This window comes from Schistocerca piceifrons, chromosome 3 (assembly GCF_021461385.2).
Source record: "Schistocerca piceifrons isolate TAMUIC-IGC-003096 chromosome 3, iqSchPice1.1, whole genome shotgun sequence".
Lineage (NCBI taxonomy): Eukaryota > Metazoa > Arthropoda > Insecta > Orthoptera > Acrididae > Schistocerca > Schistocerca piceifrons.
In genome coordinates, this window is record NC_060140.1 from 356,584,623 (window position 1) to 356,597,528 (window position 12,906).

Genomic DNA, 12,906 nt, shown 5'->3' on the forward strand with positions numbered 1-12,906 from the left:
CTCATACGGATTTATGGACTGTCTTGCAGTATTAATGGTGTCAGTTCTCTCTTGCACTACTTCAGACATTAGTTGAGTCCATGACACGTCGTGTTGCGGCACTTCTGCGTGCTCTTGGGGGCCCTACCACGATATTGGGCAAGTGTACCAGCTTCTTTGGCTCTTCTGTGTGATAACAACATTGAATTCAATTGGAGTATTTTATAATGATCTTTGAAGCACTTCATTAAATTATGTATGAGCTGAGAAGTTTGTCTGTCGGGAATTAATACTCGCCATGGAACTATGTCCATTGAGGAGTGTCTCAAGGATCAATTCTGGATCAAATGCTGTTCTTACTGTACGTCTATAGTATTTCGTCGATTCCGCTCTCCTGTGAATATCACTTTAGGTACTTAGTGGTGTCCTGAAACCGTAAAAAAAAACAGTGATTAACCTGGGTGTAAGTATGGACGATCCGGTAAAACAACAAATCTCCGACATCGCTGGGTCCAGAAAAAGAACCTGCAAGTATGGGACCGACGACGGCTGAAGACAGTCGTTCAAGGTAACAGAAGAGCAACCCTTCCGCAAATTGCTTCAGATTTCAGTGTTGGGCCATCAACAAGTGTCAGCGTGCGAATCATTCAACGAAACATCATTGATATGGGCTTTCGGAGCCGAAGGCCCACCTGTGTACCCTTGATAAATGCCCGGCGCATAACTTTACGACTCGGTTGTGCCGGTCAACACCGACATTGACTGTTGATGAGACATGTTGCCTGGTCGGACGAGTCTCATTTCAAATTGTATAGAGTGGATGAACATGTACGGGTATGGAGACAACCTTATGACTCTATGGATCCCGTATGTCAGCAGGTGACTGCTCAAGCTTGTGGAGTCTCTATTAGGGTCTGGGGCGTGTGCAGTTGGAGGGATATCGGACTCCTGATAGGTCTAGATAAAATTCTGAGAGGTAAAGCGTACTTAAGCGTGCTGTCTGATTACCTGCATAGAATCATGTCCATTGTGCATTCCAACGGACTTCGGCAATTCCAGAAGGACAATGCGACACCCAACACACCCAGTATTGATACAGAGTGGCTCCAGGAACACTCCTCTGAGTTTAAACACTTCCACTGTCCACCAAACTCCCCAGACATGAAAATCATTAAGCATTTCTGGAGGCCTTGGAACGTGGTGATCAGAAGAGATCTCCACTCCCTCGTACTTTTACGGATTTATGGACAGCCATGCAGGATTCATGGTGTCAATTCCCTCCAGCACTACTACAGACTTTAGTCGAGTACATGCCACGTCGTGTTGCGGCACTTCTACGTGCTCGCGGGGGCCCTACATGACCAGTGTACCGGTTCCTTTGGCTCTGTAGTGTATTGTACATGGTCATTCAGTGGAGAGCCTCACGTCTCGTTACTGGAGTGCCTGTACGTCCGCATGGTTCCGCTCTACTGGTCAACGTCGGAGCCAACATCTTGCTGCATCAATAACCTCAGCATCATACTCGTACTGCATCCCGCGGAGTTCATCCGTTATTGGGCCAAACATATGGAAGTTGGAAGGTTCGAGATCCAGGCTGTAGGTTGGATGGGGAAGAACAGTCCAATGAAGTTTTGTGATCCCCTCTCGGGTGCACAGACGAGTGTGAGGCCTTTTGTTGTTATAGAGATGTAGAAGTTTGTTAGCATTTTTGTGGCGACGAACACGCTTAAGTCGTTTTTCTTTCAGTTTTCTGAGGGTAGCTCAATACCCTTTGGCGTTGATCATTTCAGTATGAGGGAGGACGTCAAACGGAATAGATTGGTATGTCCATGCTTCTGATTGGAGGTCTGAGAGGCTTCGACGGTTCGCTTATGTAGTAAAATGGAATACCTACATCCGTCCTTACGTTGTGATTTATTATATGGCTTCCAGTTTTGGTGCTTCAGTACACCAGCTTCGGGTCGTAACTGACGATGGGGGGGGGGTTAACTCCAATCGTATACACGATTCATCAGGGGCCAACATCTATGAACTGGCTTTCGCAGCCTACCCCTAACAATTATGTTGTGTCTCGAACCATCAAACAGAAGAACCCCCTCAGAGTCCCAGAAGACCGTTTCCATGACTTTACCTGCTGAGATTCCACTGAATGGACTGCAGTTTTGCTTCCTGCTCGAAGTGGTGATCCTATGTTTCATTGGCTGTGGCGGTGTTCGGCACAAAATTGTCACGAACAACCTCGTAACGCGCGAACAAGTCCGCAAAGATAGACCTTCGTTGCTCTTTTTACCCGCGAGGAAATCTGCGGGTACACACACCTTTGAGTACCCCAAATGCGACCTTGTTACGATGTTGAAAGACGCCTCGCCCAACGACTCAGCGTACTTCTGTTCAAGGCCTCCGTAGACATTCTGCAAGCGCCTATGAAAATCTCTGATGCTCTGGTTTTTCGCCGAAAGAAAGTTAGTGACAGCTCTCTGTTTGGAACAATCTCCGTTGTATACGCCATTTTGAAGGCTACGTGTATCACAGAAGAGGCTAAATCAGGACTGTCCCACGATTTCCCACAGCAAATTTCGCACCTTTCAACCGAACTGACCGAGGATAAAGGTGTTTCATTACTTATTGAATGCCTCGTGTTTAATGTGCTCGTCGTAACGAATGTAATGTAAAATATGTAGCATGCGGGTTAGATCTAATCTTAATCTTGTAAGGTTCAGTGTATAAGTAAACAACTAAAATAAACTACTTCTAAAGCTATTGACTCATATACTTGTTGTCCATTAAGGACGGCGTAATGATTGCTGCGACTAATAACTGGTAACAAATAAAACGTTTTCTGCGTCTGTCTTTTATTACATCGCCTTGTTCTACTGGATAACGTCATTAACTTTTAGGTGGAGAAGTACACCATTGCATTTCTGGTGACAATGATTAGCAAAGATGCCTTTTCACGGCATCAGCCCAGGTCGTTTGGGGTAAAGGTGAAATATACGTGTGGGTAAACTTCGAGGGGCTTATGAAAGTAGTCTCGCAGAACAAATAGAGGAAGATAAACAGGAAACTTCATCCATCAGCATTGACAGTGCTTCAAAGTTAATGTTTAAAGTGTCTGAAATGTACTGCAGACGGAAAGTAAACGGACCTTGTTGCAGCGGCTCTCACAACTTTCAGGAAGTTAGGGGGCATCGAACGCATTCCCTCCTGTCGAAGCGACACTGCAGAGGTACGAAATCACGGTTACTACCCAAAGGGTGACGTAGCAGTATATGTCGTATATTGTAACGTGGACGTTCTGCAACGTCTATGGACGACGACTTTTTTCCCCGAGGCATCTATATGTCCCGAGATACAATGTCAGTTGCAGGTTGAGTATCTAATTTGATTTTCAGTATTTCGGCCTGGGTTTTGCTGTTGGGCAGCTGTCCTTGCTAACGGTGTTGAGGCCGCTACAAATCTTAAAAGTTTAACACTAAAAGGCAAGTACGGCAGTTAGAAACTATGAATCTGTGTTGAAGCAGAGCAACTTTCGGCACGCAAATTATTCAGACTGTATTCATCTAGTATTTGAGAATGAGAACACTTAGCGATTTCCAACATATTCGATGCATAATTTTAACCTATTGCGAAACTTGTGCTCGCTGATAACCCCACCCATTCCCTTCCCCTTCCCCGCCACCCACACGATGATGAAAGGAAAAGCTTTCTTACTACTTTTTCGCTGTTAATAAAAAATTTAGTATCAGACACGGCCACTTAATTTGTTATTTGTTTGCTACCGACTGTATTCGCAACACAGTTCGCACACAGTATTGACGTATACCTGTGAATGTACGTGCAATTTGATGTTCCTGTGCTATGCTAACCTGTTCCTCTCAGAGTATTTTCTGGAAATACTGCAATCTCTGTCGTCCCCTACAGTTATTACCCTCTACTTTCCCCCGTTAGTGCGATAGACGTTTTTCCCTTGTGCTTTAATACATGTCCCATCATCTTTTACCTTCTCCTTGACAGTATTTTCCATATGCTCCTTTCTTCGCCGGTTTTGTGGAGAACCTCCTCATCTTTCGTATTAACAGTTCACCAAATTTTCAACATTCTTCTGTTTCACCACGTCTCAAACGCTTCGATTCTCTTCTGTTCCTGTTTTCCCACTGCATAGTATTGCGCTCCAGACATATTCCTCGTTTGATACTAGCAAATTTGTCTTGGACAGGAATGCCCTCCTTACTTGTGCTATTCCGCTTTTATTCTCTCCCTGTTTCGTACATAAAGAGTTATTTGGTTCCAAGGTAGCAGAATTCCTTAACTTCATCAGCTTCATGATCACCAATTTTAATGTTAAGCTTCTCGCTGTTCTCTTTTGTGCTACTTCTTGTTACGTTTATCTTTTTCCGCTTTATACTTAATCCATATACTGTAGTCATTAGACTGTTCATTTGATTCAACAGATCCTGAATTATTCCTGCACTTTCACTGAGGATAGCAATGTCACCAGCGAATCTTATCATTGTTGCCTTTGACCCTGAATTTTAATCCCACTCTTGAACCTCTCCTTTATTTCCACCATTACTTCTTCTATGTATAGATTGAACAATAGAGATGAAAGATTACTTCCTTGTCTTACACCATTTTTAATCCAAGCACGATATCCTTTTTCTTCCAGTTTTATTGTCCCCCTTTGGTTCTTGTTCATTTTGTGTGTTACCCTTCTTTCCCTGTAGCGTACTCCTATTTTTCTCAGACTTTCGAACATCTTGCACCATTACAAATTGCCGAACGTTTCTTCTAGATCCACTTATCTTATGACATTCAAGAAGAACTAGCTTTTGCTTGAAATGGAGCGTAAATTAACCAGAGTACATACTCATCCAGTGTTTCACAATGAGAGCTCTTAGCAATTTCCAACCAACTTTAAGCATAATTTCAAACTTCCCCTAAAGTTTATCTCGCTTACAGGGTTAAAGTGCACTATTTAAAACATTAATTTATTTCTAAAGTACTCAGAAGAATAAATCTGTTTTATAAATCGGAATTCAATTCTTAAAATAATCGGCTGTTTACTTGTCCTCTACTAATTCTTCATGACTGTAAGAACTGTTTTATTACACTATATATATATATATATATATATATATATATATATATATATATATATATATATATTGATCAATTAGTGGAATCACTTGATTCCCAGTGGAACCACCATTGGGAGCTATAGCTTCAAACACTGTTTTTACTCATTTTTATTTGGACAAATTCTTATTGTTTGGAATGTTTTAGTTCCCCTGAAACGTATGTGTCTCCTAACGTAAAATGGTAGTTTTGAATGACTCAGTCTGTCTGCTTGCCTATTCCAAGATACTTCGATTTGTGTTAACATTTAATTGCTGAATCAACGTTAGTAAAGTTGGCCTTGAATAGTTAGGAATATTTTACAGCGGTTTACTCTAGTCGATTTTTACCTTTTCAACAGTACCGTTCTGCGACGAGAAGCTACGTTGTAACAACTTAACCCGGTGATTCAAAAAGTGTTCTTATTTTCCTCCGTCGGTATTGATACTTACAACGATGCTGTTGCCCAATAATGATGAATCTATACCGAAAAACGGCGAGACATAATTTTGGAATAGGTCGAGTTCATTACTTCAACATCTGTGAGATGGGGGATGCATTGTATTTATCGCCTTGACCAAAACAATCGGAATATGCATAATTTTGCCACTGACCATAGCGGTGCCTTGTCTACCCAGTCATCGAATCCATCCATTCTTACTGTCGCCATAAAGGCTGCATTAATGTTTAATTATTCAAATGCATATAGTAAAGATTACATAAACTGCCTGACAAAAACGTGAATCAAGCAGAGCGCGAGGAGGATACGAAGCGTTGAGAGAGTATTTGAGGTTATTGCAGTTATTACGAAATTGAGTCAGATTCATAAAGAACATGGAACATGGCAACACGTGAGCAGGTATGGCTACGACGTTGACAATCACTGGCTCGGATACATGCTCTGATTCGGTTGGGAAGGATGTCATAAATACAGGGGGACAATTACTGAACTACATGAAATAAACGTAAATTAGTTACAGTCTAAAGCGTGCACACACTTTATTCAACAAGTAAACGTTACTACATATATTCAGATTTAGGTTATGACACGTTCGATGTGCCTGCCATCATTGGGGATGATGTGACACAAACGAATAGCGAAACTGTGCATGACCCGCTGAAGTGTCGGAATATCGATGCTGCCGACGACCTATTGAATGGCTGTTTTCAGCTCAGGAATGGTTTTGGGGTTATTACTGTACACAAGGCTATTTACAATTTGTACAGAAAGCAGATGGCAGTTATAAGAGTCGAGGGACATGAAAGGGATGCAGTGGTTTGGAAGGAAGTGAGACAGGGTTGTAGCCTCTCCCCGATGCTATTCAATCTGTATATTGAGCAAGCAGTAAAGGAAACAAAAGAAAAGTTCGGAGTAGGTATTAAAATCCATGGAGAAGAGATAAAAACTTTGAGGTTCGTCGATGACATTGTAATTCTGTCAGAGACAGCAAAGGACTTGGAAGAGCAGTTGAACGGAATGGACAGTTTGTTCAAAGGAGGGTATGAGATGAAGGTCAACAAAAGCAAAACAAGGATAATGGAATGTAGTCGAATTAAGTCGGGTGATGCTGAGGGAATTAGATTATGAAATGAGACACTTAAAGTGGTAAAGGAGTTTTGCTATTTGGGGAGCAAAATAACTGATGATGGTCGAAGTAGAGAGGATATAAAATGTAGACTGGCAATGGCAAGGAAAGCGTTTCTGAAGAAGAGAAATTTGTTAACATCGAGTATAGATTTAAGTGTCAGGAAGTCGTTTCTGAAAGTATTTGTATGGAGTGTGGCCATGTATGGAAGTGAAACATGGACGATAAATAGTTTAGACAAGAAGAGAATAGAAGCTTTCGAAATGTGGTGCTACAGAACAATGCTGAAGGTTATATGGGTAGATCACATAACTAATGAGGATGTATTGAATAGAATTGGGGAGAAGAGGAGTTTGTGGCACAACTTGACCGGAAGAAGGGAGCGGTTGGTAGGACATGTTCGGAGGCATCAAGGGATCACCAATTTAGTACTGGAGGGCAACGTGGAGGGTAAAAATCGTAGAGGGAGACCAAGAGATGAATACACTAAGCAGATTCAGAAGAGTGTAGGCTGCAGTACGTACTGGGAGATGATGAAGCTTGCACAGGATAGAGTAGCATGGAGAGCTGCATCAAACCAGTCTCAGGACTGAAGACCACAACAACAACGACTGTACACCTTGTCTTTAATATAGCTTAAATATAGCTCCACAAAAAGGAGTCGCCCGTGTGCAGATACGGAGAACAAGGCGGCCAATCGAAGCCCACGTCGGTGGCCCCTGGGTACTCCAGAGCCAGAATGCGGTCCCCAAATTGCTTCTCCAGGACATCAAAACTCTCCTGCTCCGATGGGGTCGAATTCTGTCTTGCATGAACCATGTCTTGCGGAAATCAGGTTCACTTTGGGTTACTGGGATGAAATCATCTTTCAAAATCTTCACGTATCGTTCGATAATCCTCGCACCATCAAGTAATATCGCATCAAATATTCTGTGACTGGAAATTGCGCATCACACAGTCACACGTTGAGGGTGAAGACCCCTTCTGGATCGCGAAATGCGGATTCTCAGTCTCCCGAAAGCGTCAATTTTGCTTATTGACTAACCTATGCAAGTGAAAGAGGGCTTCGTCGATAAACCAAACCATAATGCACATGCTAATTACCATCATGCCCCGCGGCAAACCCTGCACATTGAACGTCCTAACGCAAACCGTTCAGAAGATATCGCGATTTTATTTCATATAATTCAATAATTGTCACCCTCATCATGTCTCTGAGAAGCCTGGCGGAATTTCAACCAAATTTCAGATTTGGTACATGCATGTACTTATCAAGGCAAGTATGAGGATAATAGAAACCACCCGAGAATTACAAAACGCGAATGCAGATGGAAAGGAAATCAATTACAGTACTAAGAACAACACTCCACCACACTGTATTTACTGGCTTCCCGAGCATGTATGTGGATGTAGATAGCTGTAGACTTTCATAGAGTTCTTTTAACACTGGACACCGGTTTCATTTCATTTCCTATGTAATGTAAGATTTGAATGACCTGGTAGTGCTAACAGAAGATGAAATTGAGCTGAGATGTATGACAGGAAAGGTTAAAGAGGAATATAATGAAGAAGGCGTGAAGATGAGCATGTAGAAATGTGAGTACTTGGCTGCTGAAACGGAAAAAAGTATATAATTTGGAGTTAGACGAAGTAGCAATAGTAGCTGTGGAAAAGGCAAAATATCTTGAGGTATTATATTGTAAACAGGGAATACCTAATGATTAAATCACTAATAACATTAATAAAGGACGAGCTGTCACAAGGTTAATGAACTGGTCTGAGGAATAGAAAGATAAGAAGAAACACGAAGGAGAGAATTATACGACTATAGTCCACTGTGTTTTTGTACGTAGCAGATTCCTGGGACGTTAGCATAAAAAAATAAGAAAAAAAATGAACTGCTAGGTAATGAGATGGATTACTTTAGACGAAGCCCAAGATGTACTAGGATGGATAGAACAAAAAACGACGGATTCCAACAAAGGATGAATCTCGATAAGGATGTCATTGATGACATCCAACGAAAACAGCTGATGCGGTTTGGCCACGTGTACGATGAATGAAGGCACGATATCAGATGGGATACTGCGATGAATACCATCCCCGGGGGTTGGCTGACGACGCTACAAGCAAGATGACGTAGAGGAGTCAGAGGAATCGAGGTGGCGACTGGGGGCCGAGAAGCACCGCCAGTCGATAATCACCAAGAAGAAGAAGAAGAAGAAGAAGAAGAGGGAGAAGAAGAGCGTCGGGTAACAAGCTACAGCGCGTATGGCGAAAGAAGAGCTCTGAAGTTAAACTGGGCTTTGTGTTGCTGATTCACGGTTTTAACGCAGACAGTCACCTAATGAAATCATTTTACAAGTTTATGGCAACGTCATAATGTTACGCAGATAGAGTGGATGCAGATATACGCTGATATATACGCGAATATCCGCAGTAATACTTTAACAATAAAAGCTTTCGAGGACGCCGGTATCCCACGGTATGTCTGCGTATCAGTAGCAATTAGATTGTGGTTGAAAGCTGACAGGCAGTATCTGTATCATTGTACGATTTTCGATAAACTGCTGTATTTGCGACAAAACACAGCAGGTGCATGAAGCGGCACCACGTGTCTATTTTGAGTTACTGAAAACTTAGTCTGCCGGTGATTTTGGAATGTCAGCGGAGTCCAGAATCAGAAGACGTCTGAAGCCTGAACTCCGGACTATGATCGCTTCACCTGCACATATTAACTCTTTTACCACGATCTTATCATTTTGTGTAACCTGTGAAAAGTTTTCTGGGCACTGGGCACTTCGGATGTGAGAGTTGTGACGTTACTGCCAATCTCAGGTAACATCAATTTGGTAAAAATTTGGTGACATTTTTATGGCAAGGAGAAAATGGAAGGAATATGTTTTCTCACACCGGACATAAAACATTAATATCTGCTGCAGATATTCTTCTTCTGAAAGTACTGCGGATGCAGATAGCATTTCTTTTATCCACGAAAACCTGCATCCACAGACTTTCATTGCTTCGGTAGTACCACCAGCCACTTGTGTTTCGTAGAAAGCTGGCAACGCCACTGACAGCTTTCAAAGTCCTTTTGCCGTAAGAGGCAGAATATGCTATTCTATGTCCGAGATTCGCTACCCTTCATGAGTTTGGAATGCACATGCTGCCTATTACAACGGAGCGGGACGGGAGTGATCTATGTGAGTTACATAGTATGCTCAACTAACGACTGATAATGGCAGTATAGTACAGATAATTACTCTACGTGTACATACATATTGGTATCGCTCAGTTGCCGGCCGGGGTGGCCGAGCGGTTCTAGGCGCTACAGTCTGGAACAGCGCGACAGCTACGGTCGCAGGTTCGAATCCTGCCTCGGGCATGGATGTGTGTGATGTCCTTCGGTTGGTTAGGTTTAAGTAGTTCTAAGTTCTAGGGGACTGATGACCTCAGAAGTTAAGTCCCAAAGTGCTCAGAGCCATTTATCACTCAGCTTTGTGTAAACTGACTATCTGTCCAAGCAGTTCTATTAAAGACGCCAGGCCGAACCAGTGGACGACGCGATTGTGTAGAGGTATGTTGTTTATTGTTCTGTTCATCTGTAATTTCGTTTGTTTGAAGGTAGGACACTCCACGACAGAAGGTGGTACACTCAGCGAAAGTAATTAAAAGTGGGTCCAAATCCCCAGATTATTTATAATTCGAGGGCAAAAGTAATCTCTTTGTATCAAGAAGTTCAAGATGTCCGATAAATATCAACAAATTGAAGATATGGCAGCGGGTTGTCAAAACCATACACCAGCATTGAGATATCGTCTCCAATGATGATCTTCCGCTCAGGAGCAACCAGGAACATATCAGAACGCCAGGAAAAGTATTTGGTAGTGACCAGTAAATATAATAGGTTCAGAACTGTCAGTGAATTGACTGCAGAACTAAACTAGGGATACGCCAGTGAGTGGGTCAACAGTGAGACGGTATCTGGCAGAAAACAACATCCAGGGTTGTGTAGCAGCAAGGAAAACAGTGTTGCACCGTGTTAACGAGAAGAAAAGACTTCAGTGTGCTATGACGCACCAATATTGGACAGCAGGGTATTGACAAAGAGTCTTATTCACTGATGAATTCAGTTCGAAATATCTGGAAGTAAACGCCGTCAATTCATAAGCCTTTTATCCCATGAACACCAACATCCTGAGTGAGTAATTCTAGCTGTGAAGTGTGGAGACTGTTCTTTTATGCTATGGGGATCTTTTGTAGGGAATGAAGTTCGAGGTTTGGTGAAAGTAGACGGAACAATGCACCAACAAGATTATCATATCGTTCTTCAGCGACATGCCAAGACATCGGATTTCGGTCTGATTTCGAAAGGGTTTATCTTGGAGCAAGACAACGACCCGAAACATACATCCCGCTTGTGTGAGAACCACGGGGAGTCCATAGAGGTTCAGAAAATTATAAGAAACATGGAACGGCGATTTATCGGCTAATAAATATGCAACCAGTCGCTTTTTTTTACGATTTATTCAAAATGTTTTCGAGGCACTGCATCCTCATCATCAGATGGAGATGTTACAAGAACATTATGTTTTGGTCCAAGTGTAGCTGGATGCAGTGCTGGTGCTGCTGGCGGAAATGACGGAAATTTAGTAATTAGTGACGAAACGTTTACGAACCGGAAAGTTTTTGTGTTTTATATAGCTGCCTTGTGGTATTCATGTCAGATCTCTTCCTATAACGTACGTTATTAAGCTACGTGCACAAATATATACAGTACTTAGCTATACTTGGTTTTACACTGATTCACAGAAAGTAAGCACTGGATATTTTTAAAAAGAATATGGATATATTAGATATTACACACTACTACATCATGGTCTTTGGCAAGATATGCGTTGTATTGTAACACAAATATTACTGGTACAGATTTTACATTTCAGGAAATGTTGCTACCTGCAGGAGAGAATAAGATTCATGTAGGAAGTTGAAAATGTGCTGTTATTGTCATCTTTGTTGTTTTGACTCCAGGATAGCCTGGAATTTCTGGAAGAAAAGGTTTCGTGTTATTTCAGTTTGTTCATTTAGGAATTTTGGGGTGATTTTAGTTTGTGAATGTATATCATTCAAGGAGGTCCATCTGTATTTCTTTCTCAGGAATATGTAGCACAGAAATATTGTCATTGATATCACCAACAGAGTGTTCATGATGAGCAATATGTAATGCAAAATTGGGCTTGTTTAAGTTTTTGAGTCGAAGTGCCTTCAAATATCTCCCTGTTTGACCTATGTAGAAGAGAGAACAGGAGCATGTGACTTCGTATATGCCAGAATTTTTATGTCAATTTCTAGTGGATTTATGACTGTGAATAATTTTATTTTGCAGTTTATTATCAGTGTGGAAGGATATTTTTATGTAGCGTGGTCTGAAAAGATTTTCCAGTTAATATGACACTTTGCCAAGGAATGGAAGCCAGACAAATTTTGCCATTTCTGTTTTAGCTTGTAATTTTGATGGTGGTTGCTTGAGTTTACTTTCGATTTTTTCAACTAGTTTGATTATCAAAGAGGCATTATAACCATTATTTTGGGCTATAGATTTAAATATGTTCATTTCGTTACATGCATCTTCTTCACTGATAGGGAATGCCAAACATACGGTTTACAGATGACCTGAAGAAAGCACTTTTTGTCGTTCGGGTGGCAAGTGGTATTATTAATGACAACCAGCACTGCTTCTAGCTACACTTGTTCCACAATATAATGTTCTTGTAAGATATCCATCTGTGGCAGTGGCTCGAAAACATGTTCGAGGTTGAATAAATTGTAAAAAAGCAACTGGTTGTATATTTATTACTCGTACCAGATAAATCGCCAATTTAAATCACAGTCGCAGTTTGTCATCCTCACTGGATATACTAAAACATGGAATGGCCTCGCTAATCGAGCTACTATGAGAAGAGTTGGACAGGGAGATCCGAAATCGGGTATCACGAGTGGGACTCACTTGGAGGAGTTCTCGCAGCCAGAATGGAAACTAATGACACAGAAACCCTAGCAACTGACACATGGTATGCCGAGAGTATGCAAAGCAATGATTATAGCAAAGAGTGGCTGTTTTGAGGAACCTAACATTTAAAATTGCGTTTACCAATGTGCTGTTTGTGCTTAATAAACATTTAGCAAACAATGAAATGCAGTTTTATAATGAACTTCCTTTCCATTG